Consider the following 24,305-nt stretch of genomic DNA (forward strand, 5'->3'; position numbering starts at 1 on the left):
GTAGAGGTTTTCCGAAAAGAAGAGAGAATGTTGGGATGAAGAGAATAAGTGAGCTTGGGAAGGAGACTTATCTGAGGAAGTACCAGGAGAGACTGAGTTCAGAATAGAAAAAGGCGAGAGCAAAGGAGGTAAGGGGAGTGGGGGAGGAATGGGATGTATTTAGGGAAGCAGTGATGGCGTGTGCAAAAGGTGCTTGTGGCATGAGAAGCGTGGGAGGTGGGCAGATTAGAAAGGGTAGTGAGTGGTGGGGTGAAGAAGTAAGATTATTAGTGAAAGAGAAGAGAGAGGCATTTGGATGATTTTTCAGGGAAATAATGCAAATGAGTGGGAGATGTATAAAAGAAATAGGCAGGAGGTCAAGAGAAAGGTGCAAGAGGTGAAAAATAGGGCAAATGAGAGTTGGGATGAGAGAGTATTATTAAATTTTAGGGAGAATAAAAAGATGTTTTGGAAGGAGGTAAATAAAGTGCGTAAGACAAGAGAACAAATGGGAACTTGAGCGAATGGGGCTAATGGGGAGGTGACAAGTAGTGGTGATGTGAGAAGGAGATGGAGTGAGTATTTTGAAGGTTTGTTGAATGTGTTTGATGATAGAGTGGCAGATATAGGGTGTTTTGGTCGAGGTAGTGTGCAAAGTGAGAGGGTTAGGGAAAATGATTTGGTAAACAGAGAAGAGGTAGTAAAAACCTTGTGGAAGATGACAGCCAGTAAGGCAGCGGGTTTGTATGGTATTGCAGTGGAATTTATTAAAAAAGGGGGTGGTTATATTGTTGACTGGTTGGTAAGGTTATTTAATGTATGTATGATTCATGGTTAGGTGCCTGAGGATTGGCGGAATGCTTGCATAGTGCCATTGTACAAAAGGAAAGTGGACAAAGGTGAGTCCTCAAATTACAGAGGTATAAGTTTGTTGAGTACTCCTGGGAAATTATACGGGAGGGTATTGATTGAGAGGGTGAAGGCATGTACAGAGCATCAGATTGGGAAGGAGCAGTGTGGTTTCAGAAGTGGTAGAGGATGTGTGGATCAGGTGTTTGCTTTGAAGAATGTATGTGAGAAATACTTAGAAAACTAAATGGATTTGTATGTAGCATTTATGGATCTGGAGAAGACATATGATATAGTTCATAGAGATGCTCTGTGGAAGGTATTAAGAATATATGGTGTGAGAGGCAAGTTGTTAGAAGCAGTGAAACGTTTTTATCGAGGATGTAAGGCATGTGTACATGTAGGAAGAGAGGAAAGTAATTGGTTCTCAGTGAATGTAGGTTTGCGGCAGGGGTGTGTGATGTCTCCATGGTTGTTTAATTTGTATATGGATGGGGTTGATAGGGAGACGAATGCAAGAGTTTTGGAAAGAGGGTAAGTATGCAGTCTGTTGTGGATGAGAGAGCTTGGGAAGTGAGTCAGTTGTTGTTTGCTGATGATACAGTGCTGATGGCCGATTCATGTGAGAAACTGCAGAAGCTGGTGACTCAATTTGGTAAAATGTGTGACATAAGAAAGTTGAGAGTAAATGTGAATAAGAGGAAGGTTATTAGGTACAGTAGGGTTGAGTATCAGGTCAATTGGGAGGTAAGTTTGAATGGAGAAAAACTGGAGGAAATAAATTGTTTTAGATATCTGGGAGTGGATCTGACAGCGGATGGAACCGTGGGAGCGGAAGTGAATCATAGGGTGGGGGAGAGGGCGAAAATTCTGGGAGCGTTGAAGAATGTGTGGAAGTCGAGAACATTATCTCAGAAAGCAAAAATGGGTTTGTTTGAAGGAATATTGGTTCCAACAATGTTATATGTTTGTGAGGAGTGCGCTATGGATAGAGTTGTGTGGAGGAGGGTGGATGTGCTGGAAATGAGATGTTTGAGGACAATATGTGGTGTGACGTGGTTTGATCGAGTAAGTAATGGGGTAAGAGAGATGTGTCGTAATAAGAAGAGTGTGGTTGAGAGAGCAGAAGAGGGTGTTTTGAAATGATTTGGTCACATGGAGAGAATGAGTGAGGAAAGATTGACAAAGAGGATATATGTGTCAGAGGTGGACGGAATGAGGAGATGTGGGAGACCAAATTGGAGGTGGAAAGATGAAGTGAAAAAGATTTTGAGTGATCAGGGCCTGAACATGCAGGAGGGTGAAAGGCGTACAAGGAATAGAGCGAATTGGAACGATGTGGTATACCGGGGTGGACGTGCTGTCAATGGATTGAACCAGGGCATGTGAAGCGTCTGGGGTAAACCATGGAAAGGTGTGTGGGGCCTGGATGTGGAAAGGGAGCTGTTGTTTCGGTGCATTATTACATGACAGCTAGAGACTGAGTGTGAACGAATGTGGCCTTTGTTGTCTTTTCCTAGCGCTACCTCGCGCACAAGTGGGGGGAGGGGGTTGTTATTTCGTGTGGCTGAGTGGCGATGGGAATGAATAAAGGCAGGCAGTATGAATTATGTACATGTGTATATATGTATATGTCTGTTTGTGTGTGTATATGTATACGTTGAGATGTATAGGTATGTATATGTGCGTGTGTGGATGTGTATGTATATACATGTGTATGTGGGTGGGTTGGGCCATTCTTTCGTCTGTTTCCTTGCGCTACCTCGCTAACACAGGAGACAGCGACAAAGCAAAATAAATAAATGAGAAATAAATATGTATATATATATATATATATATGGGATGTATTTAGGGAATGAGTGATGGATTGCGCAAAAGATGCTTGTGGCATGAGAAGAGTGGGTTGATTAGAAAGGGTAGTGAGTGGTGGGATGAAGAAGTAAGAGTATTAGTGAAAGAGAAGAGAGAGGCATTTGGACGATTTTTGCAGGGAAAAAATGCAATTGAGTGGGAGGTGTATAAAAGAAAGAGACAGGAGGTCAAGAGAAAGGTGCAAGAGGTGAAAAAAAAGGGTAAATGAGAGTTGGGGTGAGAGAGTATCATTAAATTTTAGGGAGAATAAAAAGATGTTCTGGAAGGAGGTAAATAAAGTGCGTAAGACAAGGGAGCAAATGGGAACTTCAGTGAAGGGCGCAAATGGGGAGGTGATAACAAGTAGTGGTGATGTGAGAAGGAGATGGAGTGAGTATTTTGAAGGTTTGTTGAATGTGTTTGATGATAGAGTGGCAGATATAGGGTGTTTTGGTCGAGGTGGTGTGCAAAGTGAGAGGGTTAGGGAAAATGATTTCGTAAACAGAGAAGAGGTAGTAAAAACTTTGTGGAAGATGACAGCCGGCAAGGCAGCAGGTTTGGATGGTATTGCAGTGGAATTTATTAAAAAAGGGGGTGACTGTATTGTTGACTGGTTAGTAAGGTTATTTAATGTATGTATGACTCATGGTGAGGTGCCTGAGGATTGGCGGAATGCGTGCATAGTGCCATTGTACAAAGGCAAAGGGGATAAGAGTGAGTGCTCAAATTACAGAGGTATAAGTTTGTTGAGTATTCCTGGTAAATTATATGGGAGAGTATTGATTGAGAGGGTGAAGGCATGTACAGAGCATCAGATTGGGGAAGAGCAGTGTGGTTTCAGAAGTGGTAGAGGATGTGTGGATCAGGTGTTTGCTTTGAAGAATGTATGTGAGAAATACTTAGAAAAGCAAATGGATTTGTATGTAGCATTTATGGATCTGGAGAAGGCATATGATAGAGTTGATAGAGATGCTCTGTGGAAGGTATTAAGAATATATGGTGTGGGAGGAAAGTTGTTAGAAGCAGTGAAAAGTTTTTATCGAGGATGTAAGGCATGTGTACGTGTAGGAAGAGAGGAAAGTGATTGGTTATCAGTGAATGTAGGTTTGCGGCAGGGGTGTGTGATGTCTCCATGGTTGTTTAATTTGTTTATGGATTGGGTTGTTAGGGAGGTAAATGCAAGAGTTTTGGAAAGAGGGGCAAGTATGAAGTCTGTTGGGGATGAGAGAGCTTGGGAAGTGAGTCAGTTGTTGTTCGCTGATGATACAGCGCTGGTGGCTGATTCATGTGAGAAACTGCAGAAGCTGGTGACTGAGTTTGGTAAAGTGTGTGGAAGAAGAAAGTCAAGAGTAAATGTGAATAAGAGCAAGGTTATTAGGTACAGTAGGGTTGAGGGTCAAGTCAAGTGGGAGGTGAGTTTGAATGGAGAAAAACTGGAGGAAGTGAAGTGTTTTAGATATCTGGGAGTGCATCTGGCAGCGGATGGAGCCATGGAAGCGGAAGTGGATCATAGGGTGGGGGAGGGGGCGAAAATTCTGGGAGCCTTGAAGAATGTGTGGAAGTCGAGAACATTATCTCGGAAAGCAAAAATGGGTATGTTTGAAGGAATAGTGGTTCCAACAATGTTGTATGGTTGCGAGGCGTGGGCTATGGATAGAGTTGTGCGCAGGAGGATGGATGTGCTGGAAATGAGATGTTTGAGGACAATGTGTGGTGTGAGGTGGTTTGATCGAGTGAGTAACGTAAGGGTAAGAGAGATGTGTGGAAATAAAAAGAGCGTGGTTGAGAGAGCAGAAGAGGGTGTTTTGAAGTGGTTTGGGCACATGGAGAGAATGAGTGAGGAAAGATTGACCAAGAGGATATATGTGTCGGAGGTGGAGGGAACGAGGAGAAGAGGGAGACCAAATTGGAGGTGGAAAGATGGAGTGAAAAAGATTTTGTGTGATCGAGGCCTGAACATGCAGGAGGGCATGAAAGGAGGGCAAGGAATAGAGTGAATTGGAGCGATGTGGTATACCGGGGTTGACGTGCTGTCAGTGGATTGAATCAAGGCATGTGAAGCGTCTGGGGTAAACCATGGAAAGCTGTGTAGGTATGTATATTTGCGTGTGTGGACGTATGTATATACATGTGTATGGGGGGGGGGGTTGGGCCATTTCTTTCGTCTGTTTCCTTGCGCTACCTCGCAAACGCGGGAGACAGCGACAAAGTATAATAATAATAGATATATATATATATATATATATTCTTGAAATTTAATGATACTCTTTCACCCCAACTCTCTTTTGCCCTCTTTTTCACCTCTTGCACCTTTCTCTTGACCTCCTGCTTCTTTCTTTTATACGTCTGGGGAGAAGAGAGTGGTGAGAATAATTGAGCTTGGGAAGGAGACTTTGTGTGAGGAACTACCAGGAGAGACTGAGTACAGAATGAAAAAAGGTGAGAACAAAGGATGTAAGGGGAGTGGGGGAGGAATGGGATATATTTAGGGAAGCAGTGATGGCTTGCTCAAGGGATGCTTATGGCATGAGATGCGTGGGAGGTGGGCAGATTAGAAATGGTAGAGTTGTGGGATGAAGAGGTAAGATTATTACTGAAAGAGAAGAGAGAGGCATTTGGACGATTTTTGCAGGGAAATAATGCAAATGAGTGGGAGATGTATAAAAGAAAGAGACAGGAGGTCAAGAGAAAGGTGCAAGAGGTGAAAAAAAGGGCAAATGAGAGTTAGGGTGAGAGAGTATCATTAAATTTTAGGGAGAATAAAAAGATGCTCCGGAAGGAGGTAAATAAAGTGCATAAGACAAGGGAGCAAATGGGAACTTCAGTGAAGGGCGCAAATGGGGAGGTGATAACAAGTAGCGGTGATGTGAGAAGGAGATGGAGTGAGTATTTTGAAGGTTTGTTGAATGTGTTTGATGATAGAGTGGCAGATATAGGGTGTCTTGGTCGAGGTGGTGTGCAAAGTGAGAGGGTTAGGGAAAATGATTTGGTAAACAGAAGAGGTAGTAAAAGCTTTGCGGAAGATGAAAGCCGGCAAGGCAGCAGGTTTGGATGGTATTGCAGTAGAATTTATAAAAAAAAGGGGGGTGACTGTATTGTTGAGTGGTTGGTAAGGTTATTTAATGTATGTATGACTCATGGTGAGGTGCCTGAGGATTGGCGGAATGCGTGCATAGTGCCATTGTACAAAGGCAAAGGGGATAAGAGTGAGTGCTGAAATTACAGAGGTAGAAGTTTGTTGGATGGATGGATGTGCTGGAAATGAGATGTTTGAGGACAATGTGTGGTGTGAGGTGGTTTGATCGAGTAAGTAACGTAAGGGTGAGAGAGATGTGTGGAAATAAAAAGAGCGTGGTTGAGAGAGCAGAAGAGGGTGTTTTGAAATGGTTTGGGCACATGGAGAGAATGAGTGAGGAAAGATTGACCAAGAGGATATATGTGTCGGAGGTGGAGGGAACAAGGAGAAGAGGGAGACCAAATTGGAGGTGGAAAGATGGAGTGAAAAAGATTTTGTGTTATCGGGGCCTGAACATGCAGGAGGGTGAAAGGAGGGCAAGGAATAGAGTGAATTGGAGCGAGGTGGTATACCGGGGTTGACGTGCTGTCAGTGGATTGAATCAAGGCATGTGAAGCGTCTGGGGTAAACCATGGAAAGCTGTGTAGGTATGTATATTTGCGTGTGTGGACGTATGTATATACATGTGTATGGGGGTGGGTTGGGCCATTTCTTTCGTCTGTTTCCTTGCGCTACCTCGCAAATGCGGGAGACAGCGAGAAAGCAAAAAAAAAAAAAAAAAAAAAAAAAAGATTTATTGAGTATTCCTGGTAAATTATATGGGAGGGTATTGATTGAGAGGGTGAAGGCATGTACAGAGCATCAGATTGGGGAAGAGCAGTGTGGTTTCAGAAGTGGTAGAGGATGTGTGGATCAGGTGTTTGCTTTGAAGAATGTATGTGAGAAATACTTAGAAAAGACAATGGATTTGTATGTAGCACTTATGGATCTGGGGAAGGCATATGATAGAGTTGATAGAGATGCTCTTTGGAAGGTACTAAGAATATATGGTGTGGGAGGCAAGTTGTTAGAAGCAGTGAAAAGTTTTTATCGAGGATGTAAGGCATGTGTACGTGTAGGAAGAGAGGAAAGTGATTGGTTCTCAGTGAATGTAGGTTTGCGGCAGGGGTGTGTGATGTCTCCATGGTTGTTTAATTTGTTTATGGATGGGGTGGTTAGGGAGGTGAATGCAAGAGTTTTGGAAAGGGGCAAGTATGAAGTCTGTTGTGGATGAGATAGCTTGGGAAGTGAGTCAGTTGTTGTTCGCTGATGATACAGCGCTGGTGGCTGATTCATGTGAGAAACTGCAGAAGCTGGTGACTGAGTTTGGTAAAGTGTGTGAAAGAAGAAAGTTAAGAGTAAATGTGAATAAGAGCATGGTTATTAGGTACAGTAGGGTTGAGGGTCAAGTCAATTGGGAGGTAAGTTTGAATGGAGAAAAACTGGAGGAAGTAAAGTGTTTTAGATATCTGGGAGTGGATCTGGCAGCGGATGGAACCATGGAAGCGGAAGTGAATCATAGGATGGGGGAGGGGGCGAAAATTCTGGGAGCCTTGAAGAATGTGTGGAAGTCGAGAACATTATCTCGGAAAGCAAAAATGGGTATGTTTGAAGGAATAGTTGTTCCAACAATGGTTGCAAGGCGTGGTCTATGGATAGAGTTGTGTGCAGGAGGATGGATGTGCTGGAAATGAGATGTTTGAGGACAATGTGTGGTGTGAGGTGGTTTGATTGAGTAAGTAATGTAAGGGTAAGAGAGATGTGTGGAAGTAAAAAGAGCGTGGTTAAGAGAGCAGAAGAGGGTGTTTTGAAATGGTTTGGGCACATGGAGAGAATGAGTGAGGAAAGATTGACCAAGAGGATATATGTGTCGGAGGTGAAGGGAACGAGGAGAAGTGGGAGACCAAATTGGAGGTGGAAAGATGGAGTGAAAAAGATTTTGAGTGATCGGGGCCTGAACATGCAGGACGGTGAAAGGCGGGCAAGGAATAGAGTGAATTGGATCGATGTGGTATACCGTGGTTGACGTGCTGTCAGTGGATTGAATCAGGGTATGTGAAGTGTCTGGGGTAAATCATGGAAGGTTGTGTGGGGCCTGGATGTGGAAAGGGAGCTGTGGTTTCGGGCATTATTGCATGACAACTGGAGACTGAGTGTAAACGAATGGGACCTTTGTTGTCTTTTCTTAGCGCTACCTCGCACACATGATGGGGGAGGGGGATGGTATTCCTTGTGTGGCGAGGTGGCGATGGGAATGAATAAGGGCAGACAGTGTGAATTGTGTTCATGGGTATATATGTAAGTGTCTGTGTGTGGATATATATGTGTACATTGAGATGTATAGGTATGTATATTTGCGTGTGTGGACGTGTGTGTATGTACATGTGTATGGGGGTGGGTTGGGCCATTTCTTTCTTCTGTTTCCTTGCACTACCTCGCAAATGCGGGAGACAGCGACAAAGCATAATAGATAAATGAAAATATAAAAAGATGTTTTGGAAGGAGGTAAATAAAGTGCGTAAGACAAGGGAACAAATGGGAACTTGAGTGAATGAGGCTAATGGGGAGGTGATAACAAGTAGTGGTGATGTGAGAAGGAGATGGAGTGAGTATTTTTAAGGTATGTTGAATGTGTTTGATGATAGAGTGGCAGATATAGGGTGTTTTTGGTCAAGGTGGTGTGCAAAGTGAGAGGGTTAGGGAAAATGATTTCGTAAACAGAGAAGAGGTAGTAAAAACTTTGTGGAAGATGACAGCCGGCAAGGCAGCAGGTTTGGATGGTATTGCAGTGGAATTTATTAAAAAAGGGGGTGACTGTATTGTTGACTGGTTGGTAAGGTTATTTAATGTATGTATGATTCACGGTGAGGTGCCTGAGGATTGGCGGAATGCGTGCATAGTGCCATTGTACAAAGGCAAAGGGGATAAGAGTGAGTCCTCAAATTACAGAGGTATAGGTTTGTTGAGTATTCCTGGTAAATTATATGGGAGGGTAATGATTGAGAGGGTGAAGGCATGTACAGAGCATCAGATTGGGGAAGAGCAGTGTGGTTTCAGAAGTGGTAGAGGATATATATATATATATATATATATATATATATATATATATATATATATATATATATATTTTATATTTATTTATTTATATTTATTATACTTTGTCGCTGTCTCCCGCGTTTGCGAGGTAGCGCAAGGAAACAGACGAAAGAAATGGCCCAACCCACCCCCATACACATGTATATACATACTTCCACACACGCAAATATACATACCTACACAGCTTTCCATGGTTTACCCCAGACGCTTCACATGCCTTGATTCAATCCACTGACAGCACTTCAACCCCGGTATACCACATCGCTCCAATTCACTCTATTCCTTGCCCTCCTTTCACCCTCCTGCATGTTCAGGCCCCGATCACACAAAATCTTTTTCACTCCATCTTTCCACCTCCAATTTGGTCTCCCTCTTCTCCTTGTTCCCTCCACCTCCGACACATATATCCTCTTGGTCAATCTTTCCTCACTCATCCTCTCCATGTGCCCAAACCACTTCAAAACACCCTCTTCTGCTCTCTCAACCACGCTCTTTTTATTTCCACACATCTCTCTTACCCTTACGTTACTCACTCGATCAAACCACCTCACACCACACATTGTCCTCAAACATCTCATTTCCAGCACATCCATCCTCCTGCGCACAACTCTATCCATAGCCCACGCCTCGCAACCATACAACATTGTTGGAACCACTATTCCTTCAAACATACCCATTTTTGCTTTCCGAGATAATGTTCTCGACTTCCATACATTCTTCAAGGCCCCCAGAATTTTCGCCCCCTCCCCCACCCTATGATCCACTTCCGCTTCCATGGTTCCATCCGCTGCCAGATCCACTCCCAGATATCTAAAACACTTCACTTCCTCCAGTTTTTCTCCATTCAAACTCACCTCCCAATTGACTTGACCCTCACCCTACTGTACCTAATAACCTTGCTCTTATTCACATTTACTCTTAACTTTCTTCTTCCACACACTTTACCAAACTCAGTCACCAGCTTCTGCAGTTTCACACATGAATCAGCCACCAGCGCTGTGTCATCAGCGAACAACAACTGACTCACTTCCCAAGCTCTCTCATCCCCAACAGACTTCATACTTGCCCCTCTTTCCAAAACTCTTGCATTTACCTCCCTAACAACCCCATCCATAAACAAATTAAACAACCATGGAGACATCACTCACCCCTGCCGCAAACCTACATTCACTGAGAACCAATCACTTTCCTCTCTTCCTACACGTACACATGCCTTACATCCTCGATAAAAACTTTTCACTGCTTCTAACAACTTTCCTCCCACACCATATATTCTTAATACCTTCCACAGAGCATCTCTATCAACTCTATCATATGCCTTCTCCAGATCCATAAATGCTACATACAAATCCATTTGCTTTTCTAAGTATTTCTCACATACATTCTTCAAAGCAAACACCTGATCCACACATCCTCTACCACTTTTGAAACCACACTGCTCTTCCCCAATCTGATGCTCTGTACATGCCTTCACCCTCTATCATGTAACACCACAAGTACCACAAGTAAAGCATCCTCCTCGAAGGCTCAGAGTGGGGTGCCTAGATGTGTGTGGATGTAACCAAGATGTGAAGACCCTTACTGGAAAAACAATCACTCTTGAAGTAGAACCTTCAGACACAATTGAAAATGTGAAGGAAAATAGTGAAATTGGAGAAAAATGTAGCTTAGACATTGAAGCCTATTGATACAGTGGTTAAATTGATGAGAACTGCTATTGACGTTTGTGTAAATAAATTATACATTTCCTTTTTTCCATAGCCAGAGGTTGAACCATTATGTGACATTTATTTTTTTCATTCATTTCAAGCTAGAAGTTTCAGTTTTCTAAATTGTTTCTTACATTTTTCATATGTATATATATGTATGTGTGTGTGTGTGTATATGTGCGTATGTATGTGTATGTGTGTGTATGTGTATATGTATATATATATGTATATTATCCCTGGGGGTAGGGGTGAAAGAATACTTCCCACGTATTCCTCGCGTGTCGTAGAAAGCGACTAGAGGGGACGGGAGCGGGGGGCCAGAAATCCTCCCCTCCTTGTATTAACTTTCTAAAATGGGAAACAGAAGAAGGAGTCACGCGGGGAGTGCTCATCCTCCTCGAAGGCTCAGAGTGGGGTGCCTAAATGTGTGTGGATGTAACCAAGATGTGAAAAAAGGAGAGATAGGTAGTATGTTTGAGGAAAGGAACCTGGATGTTTTGGCTCTGAGTGAAACGAAGCTCAAGGGTAAAGGGGAAGAGTGGTTTGGGAATGTCTGGGGAGTAAAGTCAGGGGTTAGTGAGAGGACAAGAGCAAGGGAAGGAGTAGCAATACTCCTGAAACAGGAGTTGTGGGAGTATGTGATAGAGTGTAAGAAAGTAAATTCTCGATTAATATGGGTAAAACTGAAAGTTGATGGAGAGAGGTGGGTGATTATTGGTGCTTATGCACCTGGGCATGAGAAGAAAGATCAAGAGAGGCAAGTGTTTTGGGAGCAGCTGAATGAGTGTGTTAGTGGTTTTGATGCACGAGACCGGGTTATAGTGATGGGTGATTTAAATGCAAAGGTGAGTAATGTGGCAGTTGAGGGAATAATTGGTATACATGGGGTGTTCAGTGTTGTAAATGGAAATGGTGAAGAGCTTGTAGATTTATGTGCTGAAAAAGGACTGGTGATTGGGAATACCTGGTTTAAAAAGCGAGATATACATAAGTTTACTTATGTAAGTAGGAGAGAGAATGCCAGAGAGCGTTATTGGATTACGTGTTAATTGACAGGCGTGCGAAAGAGAGACTTTTGGATGTTAATGTGCTGAGAGGTGCAACTGGAGGGATGTCTGATCATTATCTTGGGGAGGCTAAGGTGAAGATTTGTATGGGTTTTCAGAAAAGAAGAGTGAATGTTTGGGTGAAGAGGGTGGTGAGAGTAAGTGAGCTTGAGAAGGAGACCTGTGTGAGGAAGTACCAGGAGAGACTGAGTACAGAATGGAAAAAGGTGAGAACAATGGAAGTAAGGGGAGTGGGGGAGGAATGGGATGTATTTAGGGAATCAGTGATGGATTGCGCAAAAGATGCTTGTGGCATGAGAAGAGTGGGAGGTGGGTTGATTAGAAAGGGTAGTGAGTGGTGGGATGAAGAAGTAAGAGTATTAGTAAAAGAGAAGAGAGAGGCATTTGGACGATTTTTGCAGGGAAAAAATGCAATTGAGTGGGAGATGTATAAAAGAAAGAGACAGGAGGTCAAGAGAAAGGTGCAAGAGGTGAAAAAAAGGGCAAATGAGAGTTGGGGTGAGAGAGTATCATTAAGTTTTAGGGAGAATAAAAAGATGTTCTGGAAGGAGGTAAATAAAGTGCGTAAGACAAGGGAGCAAATGGGAACTTCAGTGAAGGGCGCAAATGGGGAGGTGATAACAAGTAGTGGTGATGTGAGAAGGAGATGGAGTGAGTATTTCGAAGGTTTGTTGAATGTGTTTGATGATAGAGTGGCAGATATAGGGTGTTTTGGTCGAGGTGGTGTGCAAAGTGAGAGGGTTAGGGAAAATGATTTGGTAAACAGAGAAGAGGTAGTGAAAGCTTTGCGGAAGATGAAAGCCGGCAAGGCAGCAGGTTTGGATGGTATTGCAGTGGAATTTATTAAAAAAGGGGGTGACTGTATTGTTGACTGGTTGGTAAGGTTATTTAATGTACGTATGACTCATGGTGAGGTGCCTGAGGATTGGCGGAATGCGTGCATAGTGCCATTGTACAAAGGCAAAGGGGATAAGAGTGAGTGCTCAAATTACAGAGGTATATGTTTGTTGAGTATTCCTGGTAAATTATATGGGAGGGTATTGATTGAGAGGGTGAAGGCATGTACAGAGCATATATATATATATATATATATATATATATATATATATATATATATATATATATATATATTTTTTTTTTATTTCTGTCTCCCGCGTTTGCGAGGTAGCGCAAGGAAACAGAAGAAAGAAATGGCCCAACCCACCCCCATATACATGTATATACATACATATCCACACACGCAAATATACATACCCATACATCTCAGTGTACACATTTATATACACACACAGACACATACATATATACACATGCACACAATTCACACTGTCTGCCTATATTCATTCCCATCGCCACCTCGCCACACACGGAATAACATCCTCATCCCCCCTCATGTGTGCGAGGTAGTGCTAGGAAAAGACAACAAAGGCCCCATTCGTTCACACTCAGTTTCTAGCTGTCATGCATTAATGCCCGAAACCACAGCTCCCTTTCCACATCCAGGCCCAACACAACTTTCCATGGTTTACCCAGACGCTTCACATGCCCTGATTCAATCCATTGACAGCATGTCGACCCCGGTATACCACATTGATCCAATTCAATCTATTCCTTGCCCGCCTTTCACCCTCCTGCATGTTCAGGCCCCGATCACTCAAAATCTTTTTCACTCCATCTTTCCACCTATAATTTGGTCTCCCACTTGTCCTTGTTCCCTCCACCTCCGACACATATATCCTCTTGGTCAATCTTTCCTCATTCATTCTTTCCATGTGCCCAAACCATTGATATTTACAAGAACTAATTCTCATGGTAAACTGAAAAGTTTGCTAAGAGTAAAAAAGAAAAATGTTTTAAAATTTTTTTTTATGTTGAAGGCTTCACTTTTTTTTTTGCTTCACCCCCTTAAAAATCATAAAAAATCCCATATATATATTTATATTTATTTATTATACTTTGTCGCTGTCTCCCGCGTTTGCGAGGTAGCGCAAGGAAACAGACGAAAGAAATGGCCCAACCCCCCCCCATACACATGTATATACATACGTCCACACACGCAAATATACATACCTACACAGCTTTCCATGGTTTACCCCAGACGCTTCACATGCCTTGATTCAATCCACTGACAGCACGTCAACCCCGGTATACCACATCGCTCCAATTCACTCTATTCCTTGCCCTCCTTTCACCCTCCTGCATGTTCAGGCCCCGATCACACAAAATCTTTTTCACTCCATCTTTCCACCTCCAATTTGGTCTCCCTCTTCTCCTCGTTCCCTCCACCTCCGACACATATATCCTCTTGGTCAATCTTTCCTCACTCATTCTCTCCATGTGCCCAAACCACTTCAAAACATATATATATATATATATATATATATATATATATATATATATATATATATATATATATATATATTATATCATACTTTGTCGCTGTCTCCCGTATTAGCGAGGTAGCACAAGGAAACTGATGAAGAAAGGCCAAACCCATCCACATACACATGTATGTACATAAACATCCACACGCACACTTATACATACCTAAACATTTCAAAATATACATACATATATATATATATATATATATATATATATATATATATATATATATAAATAAATTATACATTTCCTTTTTTCCATAGCCAGAGGTTGAACCATTATGTGACATTCATTTTTTTTTCATTCATTTCAAGCTAGAAGTTTCAGTTTTCTAAATTCTTTCTTACATTTTTCATATGTATATATATGTATGTGTGTGTGTGTGTATATGTGCGTATGTATGTGTATGTGTGTTTATGTGTATATGTATATATATGTGTATATTATCCCTCGGGATAGGGGTGAAAGAATACTTCCCATGTATTCCTCGCGTGTCGTAGAAAGCGACTAGAGGGGACGGGAGCGGGGGGCCAGAAATCCTCCCCTCCTTGTATTAACTTTCTAAAATGGGAAACAGAAGAAGGAGTCACGCGGGGAGTGCTCATCCTCCTCAAAGGCTCAGAGTGGGGTGCCTAAATGTGTGTGGATGTAACCAAGATGTAAAAAAAGGAGAGATAGGTAGTATGTTTGAGGAAAGGAACCTGGATGTTTTGGCTCTGAGTGAAACGAAGCTCAAGGGTAAAGGGGAAGAATGGTTTGGGAATGTCTGGGGAGTAGAGTCAGGGGTTAGTGAGAGGACAAGAGCAAGGGAAGGAGAAGCAAAACTCCTGAAACAGGAGTTGTGGGAGTATGTGATAGAGTGTAAGAAAGTAAATTCTCGATTAATATGGGTAAAACTGAAAGTTGATGGAGAGAGGTGGGTGATTATTGGTGCATATGCACCTGGGCATGAGAAGAAAGATCAAGAGAGGCAAGTGTTTTGGGAGCAGCTGAATGAGTGTGTTAGTGGTTTTGATGCACGAGACTGGGTTATAGTGATGGGTGATTTGAATGCAAAGGTGAGTAATGTGGCAGTTGAGGGAATAATTGGTATACATGGGGTGTTCAGTGTTGTAAATGGAAATGGTGAAGAGCTTGTAGATTTATGTGTTGAAAAAGGACTGATGATTGGGAATACCTGGTTTAAAAAGCGAGATATACATAAGTGCACAAGGCATGTGTACGTGTAGGAAGAGAGGAAAGTGATTGGTTCTCAGTGAATGTAGGTTTGCGGCAGGGGTGTGTGATGTCTCCATGGTTGTTTAATTTGTTTATGGATGGGGTTGTTAGGGAGGTAAATGCAAGAGTTTTGGAAAGAGGGGCAAGTATGAAGTCTGTTGGGGATGAGAGAGCTTGGGAAGTGAGTCAGTTGTTGTTCGCTGATGACACAGCGCTGGTGGCTGATTCATGTGTGAAACTGCAGAAGCTGGTGACTGAGTTTGGTAAAGTGTATGGAAGAAGAAAGTTAAGAGTAAATGTGAATAAGAGCAAGGTTATTAGGTACAGTAGGGTTGAGGGTCAAGTCAATTGGGAGGTGAGTTTGAATGGAGAAAAACTGGAGGAAGTGAAGTGTTTTAGATATCTGGGAGTGGATCTGGCAGCGGATGGAACCATGGAAGCGGAAGTGGATCATAGGGTGGGGGAGGGGGCGAAAATTCTGGGGGCCTTGAAGAATGTGTGGAAGTCGAGAACATTACCTCGGAAAGCAAAAATGGGTATGTATGAAGGAATAGTGGTTCCAACAATGTTGTATGGTTGCGAGGCGTGGGCTTTGGATAGAGTTGTGCGCAGGAGGATGGATGTGCTGGAAATGAGATGTTTGAGGACAATGTGTGGTGTGAGGTGGTTTGATCGAGTGAGTAACGTAAGGGTAAGAGAGATGTATGGAAATAAAAAGAGCGTGGTTGAGAGAGCAGAAGAGGGTGTTTTGAAGTGGTTTGGGCACATGGAGAGGATGAGTGAGGAAAGATTGACCAAGAGGATATATATGTCGGAGGTGGAGGGAACAAGGAGAAGAGGGAGACCAAATTGGAGGTGGAAAGATGGAGTGAATAAGAATTTGTGTGATCGGGGCCTGAACATGCAGGAGGGTGAAAGGAGGGCAAGGAATAGAGTGAATTGGAGCGATGTGGTATACCGGGGCTGACGTGCTGTCAGTGGATTGAATCAAGACATGTGAAGCGTCTGGGGTAAACCATGGAAAGCTGTGTAGGTATGTATATTTGCGTGTGTGGACGTATGTATATACATGTGTATGGGGGGGGGGTTGGGCCATTTCTTTCGTCTGTTTCCTTGCGCTACCTCGCAAACGCGGGAGACAGCGACAAAGTATAAAAAAAAAAAAAAAAAAAAATACATAAGTATACTTATGTAAGTAGGAGAGATGGCCAGAGAGCGTTATTGGATTACGTGTTAATTGACAGGCGTGCGAAAGAGAGACTTTTGGATGTTAATGTGCTGAGAGGTGCAACTGGAGGGATGTCTGATCATTATCTTGTGGAGGCTAAGGTGAAGATTTGTATGGGTTTTCAGAAAAGAAGAGTGAATGTTGGGGTGAAGAGGGTGGTGAGAGTAAGTGAGCTTGAGAAGGAGACCTGTGTGAGGAAGTACCAGGAGAGACTGAGTACAGAATGGAAAAAGGTGAGAACAATGGAAGCAAGGGGAGTGGGGGAGGAATGGGATGTATTTAGGGAATCAGTGATGGATTGCGCAAAAGATGCTTGTGGCATGAGAAGAGTGGGAGGTGGGTTGATTAGAAAGGGTAGTGAGTGGTGGGATGAAGAAGTAAGAGTATTAGTGAAAGAGAAGAGAGAGGCATTTGGACGATTTTTGCAGGGAAAAAATGCAATTGAGTGGGAGATGTATAAAAGAAAGAGAGAGGAGGTCAAGAGAAAGGTGCAAGAGGTGAAAAAAAGGGCAAATGAGAGTTGGGGTGAGAGAGTATCATTAAATTTTAGGGAGAATAAAAAGATATTCTGGAAGGAGGTAAATAAAGTGCGTAAGACAAGGGAGCAAATGGGAACTGCAGTGAAGGGCGCAAATGGGGAGGTGATAACAAGTAGTGGTGATGTGAGAAGGAGATGGAGTGAGTACTTTGAAGGTTTGTTGAATGTGTTTGATGATAGAGTGGCAGATATAGGGTGTTTATGTCGAGGTGGTGTGCAAAGTGAGAGGGTTAGGGAAAATGATTTGGTAAACAGAGAAGAGGTAGTGAGGGCTTTGCGGAAGATGAAAGCCGGCAAGGCAGCAGGTTTGTATGGTATTGCAGTGGAATTTATTAAAAAAGGGGGTGACTGTATTGTTGACTGGTTGGTAAGGTTATTTAATGTATGTATGACTCATGGTGAGGTGCCTGAGGATTGGCGGAATGCGTGCATAGTGCCATTGTACAAAGGCAAAGGGGATAAGAGTGAGTGCTCAAATTACAGAGGTATAAGTTTGTTGAGTATTCCTGGTAAATTATATGGGAGGGTATTGATTGAGAGAGTGAAGGCATGTACAGAGCATCAGATTGGGGAAGAGCAGTGTGGTTTCAGAAGTGGTAGAGGATGTGTGGATCAGGTGTTTGCTTTGAAGAATGTATGTGAGAAATACTTAGAAAAGCAAATGGATTTGTATGTAGCATTTATGATCTGGAGAAGGCATATGATAGAGTTGATAGAGATGCTCTGTGGAAGGTATTAAGAATATATGGTGTGGGAGGAAAGTTGTTAGAAGCAGTGAAAAGTTTTTATCGAGGATGTAAGGCATGTGTACGTGTAGGAAGAGAGGAAAGTGATTGGTTCTCAGTGAATGTAGGTTTGCGGCAGGGGTGTGTGATGTCTCCATGGTTGTTTAATTTGTTTATGGATGGGGTTGTTAGGGAGGTAAATGCAAGAGTTTTGGAAAGAGGGGCAAGTATGAAGTCTGTTGGGGATGAGAGAGCTTGGGAAGTGAGTCAGTTGTTGTTCGCTGATGATACAGCGCTGGTGGCTGATTCATGTGAGAAACTGCAGAAGCTGGTGACTGAGTTTGGTAAAGTGTGTGAAAGAAGAAAGTTAAGAGTAAATGTGAATAAGAGCAAGGTTATTAGGTACAGTAGGGTTGAGGGTCAAGTCAATTGGGAGGTGAGTTTGAATGGAGAAAAACTGGAGGAAGTGAAGTGTTTTAGATATCTGGGAGTGGATCTGGCAGCGGATGGAACCATGGAAGCGGAAGTGGATCATAGGGTGGGGGAGGGGGCGAAAATTCTGGGAGCCTTGAAGAATGTGTGGAAGTCGAGAACATTATCTCGGAAAGCAAAAATGGGTATGTTTGAAGGAATAGTGGTTCCAACAATGTTGTATGGTTGCGAGGCGTGGGCTATGGATAGAGTTGTGCGCAGGAGGATGGATGTGCTGGAAATGAGATGTTTGAGGACAATGTGTGGTGTGAGGTGGTTTGATCGAGTGAGTAACGTAAGGGTAAGAGAGATGTGTGGAAATAAAAAGAGCGTGGTTGAGAGAGCAGAAGAGGGTGTTTTGAAATTGTTTGGGCAAATGGAGAGAATGAGTGAGGAAAGATTGACCAAGAGGATATATGTGTCGGAGGTGGAGGGAACGAGGAGAAGAGGGAGACCAAATTGGAGGTGGAAAGAATGGAGTGAAAAAGATTTTGTGATCGGGGCCTGAACATGCAGGAGGGTGAAAGGAGGGCAAGGAATAGAGTGAATTGGAGCGATGTGGTATACCGGGGTTGACGTGCTGTCAGTGGATTCAATCAAGGCAAGTGAAGCGTCTGGGGTAAACCATGGAAAGCTGTGTAGGTATGTATATTTGCGTGTGTGGACGTATGTATATACATGTGTATGGGGGTGGGTTGGCCCATTTCTTTCGTCTGTTTCCTTGTGCTACCTCGCAAACGCGGGAGACAGCAACAAAGCAAAAAAAAAAAAATTATATGTATATATATATATATATATATATATATATATATATATATATATATATATGGGAGGGTATTGATTGAGAGGGTGAAGGCATGTACAGAGCATCAGATTGGGGAAGAGCAGTGTGGTTTCAGAAGTGGTAGAGGATGTGTGGATCAGGTGTTTGCTTTGAAGAATGTATGTGAGAAATACTTAGAAAAGCAAATGGATTTGTATGTAGCATTTATGGATCTGGAGAAGGCATATGATAGAGTTGATAGAGATGCTCTGTGGAAAGTATTAAGAATATATGGTGTGGGAGGCAAGTTGTTAGAAGCAGTGAAAAGTTTTTATTGAGGATGTAAGGCATGTGTACGTGTAGGAAGAGAGGAAAGTGATTGGTTCTCAGTGAACGTAGGTTTGCGGCAGGGGTGTGTGATGTCTCCATGGTTGTTTAATTTGTTTATGGATGGGGTTGTTAGGGAGGTGAATGCAAGAGTTTTGGAAAGAGGGGCAAGTATGAAGTCTGTTGTGGATGAGAGAGCTTGGGAAGTGAGTTAGTTGTTGTTCGCTGATGATACAGCGCTTGTGGCTGATTCATGTGAGAAACTGCAGAAGCTGGTGACTGAGTTTGGTAAAGTGTGTGAAAGAAGAAAGTTAAGAGTAAATGTGAATAAGAGCAAGGTTATTAGGTACAGTAGGGTTGAGGGTAAATTCAATTGGGAGGTGAGTTTGAATGGAGAAAAACTGGAGGAAGTGAAGTGTTTTAGATATCTGGGAGTGGATCTGGCAGCGGATGGAACCATTGAAGCGGAAGTGGATCATAGCGTGGGGGAGGGGGCGAAAATTCTGGGGGCCTTGAAGAATGTGTGGAAGTCGAGAACATTATCTCGGAAAGCAAAGATGGGTATGTTTGAAGGAATAGTGGTTCCAACAATGTTGTATGGTTGCGAGGCGTGGGCTATGGATAGAGTTGTGCGCAGGAGGATGGATGTGCTGGAAATGAGATGTTTGAGGACAATGTGTGGTGTGAGGTGGTTTGATCGAGTGAGTAACGTAAGGGTGAGAGAGATGTGTGGAAATAAAAAGAGCGTGGTTGAGAGAGCAGAAGAGGGTGTTTTGAAGTGGTTTGGGCACATGGAGAGGATGGGTGAGGAAAGATTGACCAAGAGGATATATATGTCGGAGGTGGAGGGAGCAAGGAGAAGAGGGAGACCAAATTGGAGGTGGAAAGATGGAGTGAAAAAGATTTTGTGTGATCGTGGCCTGAACATGCAGGAGGGTGAAAGGAGGGCAAGGAATAGAGTGAATTGGAGTGATATGGTATACCGGGGTTGACGTGCTGTCAGTGGATTGAATCAAGGCATGTGAAGCGTCTGGGGTAAACCATGGAAAGCTGTGTAGGTAGGTATATTTGCGTGTGTGGACGTATGTATGTGCATGTGTGTGGGGGGGGGGTTGGGCCATTTCTTTCGTCTGTTTCCTTGCACTACCTCGCAAACGCGGGAGACAGCGACAAAGTATAAAAAAAAAAATATATATATATATATATATATATATATATATATATATATGTGTACGTGTAGGAAGAGAGGAAAGTGATTGGTTCTCAGTGAATGTAGGTTTGCGGCAGGGGTGTGTGATGTCTCCATGGTTGTTTAATTTGTTTATGGATGGGATTGTAAGGGAGGTAAATGCAAGAGTCCTGGAAAGAGGGGCAAGTATGAAGTCTGTTGGGGATGAGAGAGCTTGGGAAGTGAGTCAGTTGTTGTTTGCTGATGATACAGCGCTGGTGGCTGATTCATGTGAGAAACTGCAGAAGCTGGTGACTGAGTTTGGTAAAATGTGTGGAAGAAGAAAGTTGAGAGTAAATGTGAATAAGAGCAAGGTTATTAGGTACAGTAGGGGTGAGGGTCAAGTCAATTGGGAGGTGAGTTTGAATGGAGAAAAACTGGAGGAAGTGAAGTGTTTTAGATATCTGGGAGTGGATCTGTCAGCGGATGGAACCATGGAAGCGGAAGTGGATCATAGGGTGGGGGAGGGGGCGAAAATTCTGGGAGCCTTGAAGAATGTGTGGAAGTCGAGAACATTATCTCGGAAAGCAAAAATGGGTATGTTTGAAGGGAATAGTGGTTCCAACAATGTTGTATGGTTGCGAGGCGTGGGCTATGGATAGAGATGTGCGCAGGAGGATGGATGTGCTGGAAATGAGATGTTTGAGGACAATGTGTGGTGTGAGGTGGTTTGATCGAGTAAGTAACGTAAGGGTAAGAGAGATGTGTGGAAATAAAAAGAGCGTGGTTGAGAGAGCAGAAGAGGGTGTTTTGAAATGGTTTGGGCACATGGAGAGAATGAGTGAGGAAAGATTGACCAAGAGGATATATGTGGCGGAGGTGGAGGGAACGAGGAGAAGAGGGAGACCAAATTGGAGGTGGAAAGATGGAGTGAAAAAGATTTTGTGTGATCGGGGCCTGAACATGCAGGAGGGTGAAAGGAGGGCAAGAAATAGAGTGAATTGGAGTCATGTGGTATACAGGGGTTGACGTGCTGTCAGTGGATTGAAGCAAGGCATGTGAAGCGTCTGGGGTAAACCATGGAAAGCTGTGTAGGTATGTATATTTGCGTGTGTGGACGTGTGTATGTACATGTGTATGGGGGGGGGGGGTTTGGGCCATTTCTTTCGTCTGTTTCATTGCGCTACCTCGCAAACGTGGGAGACAGTGACAAAGTATAAAAAAAAAAAAAAAAAAAAAAAAAAATATATATATATATATATATATATATATATATATATATATATATATATTATCATTAATATATATATATATATATATATATATATATATTTTTTTTTTTTTTTTTTTTTTTTTTTTTTTTAATTTTCCAAAAGATGGAACAGAGAAGGGGGCCAGGTGAGGGTATTCCCTCAAAGGCCCAGTCCTCTGTTCTTAACGCTACCTCGCTATCGCGGGAAATGGCGAATAGTATGAAAAAAAAAAAAAAAAAAAAAAAAAATATATATATATATATATATATATATATATATATATATACTTAGTACAGAATGGAAAAAGGTGAGAACAATGGAAGTAAGGGGAGTGGGTGAGGAATGGGATGTATTTAGGGAATCAGTGATGGATTGCGCAAAAGATGCTTGTGGCATGAGAAGAGTGGGAGGTGGGTTGATTAGAAAGGGTAGTGAGTGGTGGGATGAAGAAGTAAGAGTATTAGTGAAAGAGAAGAGAGAGGCATTTGGACGATTTTTGCAGGGATAAAATGAAATTGAGTGGGAGATGTATAACAGAAAGAGACAGGAGGTCAAGAGAAAGGTGCAAGAGGTGAAAAAATGGGCAAATAAAAGTTGGGGTGAGAGAGTATCATTAAATTTTAGGGAGAATAAAAAGATGTTCTGGAATGAGGTAAATAAAGTGCGTAAGACAAGGGAGCAAATGGGAACTTCAGTGAAGGGCGCAAATGGGGTGGTGATAACAAGTAGTGGTGATGTGAGAAGGAGATGGAGTGAGTATTTTGAAGGTTTGTTGAATGTGTTTGATGATAGAGTGGCAGATATAGGGTGTTTTGGTCGAGGTGGTGTGCAAAGTGAGAGGGTTAGGGAAAATGATTTGGTAAACAGAGAAGAGGTAGTAAAAGCTTTGCGGAAGATGAAAGCCGGCAAGGCATTAAGTTTGGATGGTATTGCAGTGGAATTTATTAAAAAAGGGGGTGACTGTATTGTTGACTGGTTAGTAAGGTTATTTAATGTATGTATGACTCATGATGAGGTGCCTGAGGATTGGCGGAATGCGTGCATAGTGCCATTGTACAAAGGCAAAGGGGATAAGAGTGAGTGCTCAAATTACAGAGGTATAAGTTTGTTGAGTATTCCTGGTAAATTATATGGGAGGATATTGATTGAGAGGGTGAAGGCATGTACAGAGCATCAGATTGGGGAAGAGCAGTGTGGTTTCAGAAGTGGTAGAGGATGTGTGGATCAGGTGTTTGCTTTGAAGAATGTATGTGAGAAATACTTAGAAAAGCAGATGGATTTGTATGTAGCATTTATGGATCTGGAGAAGGCATATGATAGAGTTGATAGATATGCTCTGTGGAAGGTATTAAGAATATATGGTGTGGGAAGCAAGTTGTTAGAAGCAGTGAAAAGTTTTTATCGAGGATGTAAGGCATGTGTACGTGTAGGAAGAGAGGAAAGTGATTGGTTCTCAGGGAATGTAGGTTTGCGGCAGGGGTGTGTGATGTCTCCATGGTTGTTTAATTTGTTTATGGATGGGGTTGTTAGGGAGGTGAATGCAAGAGTTTTGGAAAGAGGGTCAAGTATATATGTATTTTTTTTTTTTTTGCTTTGTCGCTATCTCCCGCGTTTGCGAGGTAGCGCAAGGAAACAGACGAAAGAAATGGCCCAAACCACCCCCATACACATGTGTATACATACGTCCACACACGCAAATATACATACCTACACAGCTTTCCATGGTTTACCCCAGACGCTTCACATGCCTTGATTCAATCCACTGACAGCACGTCAACCCCGGTATACCACATCGCTCCAATTCACTCTATTCCTTGTCCTCCTTTCACCCTCCTGCATGTTCAGGCCCCGATCACACAAAATCTTTTTCACTCCATCTTTCCACCTCCAATTTGGTCTCCCACTTCTCCTCGTTCCCTCCACCTCCGACACATATATCCTCTTGGTCAATCTTTCCTCACTCATTCTCTCCATGTGCCCAAACCATTTCAAAACACCCTTTTCTGCTCTCTCAACCACGCTCTTTTTATTTCCACACATCTCTCTTACCCTTACGTTACTTACTCGATCAAACCACATCTCCCACTCAGTTTCATTTTTTCCCTGCAAAAATCGTCCAAATCCCTCTCTCTTCTCTTTCACTAATACTCTTACTTCTTCATCCCACCACTCACTATATATATATATATATATATATATATCTTTTTCTTTCTTTTATACTATTCGCCATTTCCCGCGTTAGCGAGGTAGCATTAAGAACAGAGGACTGGGCCTTTGAGGGAATACCCTCACCTGGCCCAATTCTCTGTTCCTTCTTTTGGGGAAAAAAAAAAAAAAAAAAAAAAAAAAAATGTATATATATATATATATATATATATATATATTCACTAAGAACCAATCACTTTCCTCTCTTCCTACACGTACACATGCCTTACATCCTCGATAAAAACTTTTCACTGCTTCTAACAACTTCCTCCCACACCATATATTCTTAATACCCTCCACAGAGCATCTCTATCAACTCTATCATATGCCTTCTCCAGATCCATAAATGCTACATACAAATCCATTTGCTTTTTTAAGTATTTCTCACAAACATTCTTCAAAGCAAACACCTGATCCA

The 24,305-nt window shown here is 42.5% G+C and overlaps 1 protein-coding gene across 1 annotated transcript in view; it reads left to right on the plus strand.

Moving 5' to 3' along the window:
* RIOK2 (RIO kinase 2) overlaps positions 1-24,305 on the plus strand; it is a 160,140-nt gene that overhangs the window by 68,127 nt on the left and 67,708 nt on the right. The window lies entirely within an intron of this gene.

Source organism: Panulirus ornatus, chromosome 35 (assembly GCF_036320965.1).
Source record: "Panulirus ornatus isolate Po-2019 chromosome 35, ASM3632096v1, whole genome shotgun sequence".
In the NCBI taxonomy this organism is placed as follows: Eukaryota; Metazoa; Arthropoda; class Malacostraca; order Decapoda; family Palinuridae; genus Panulirus; species Panulirus ornatus.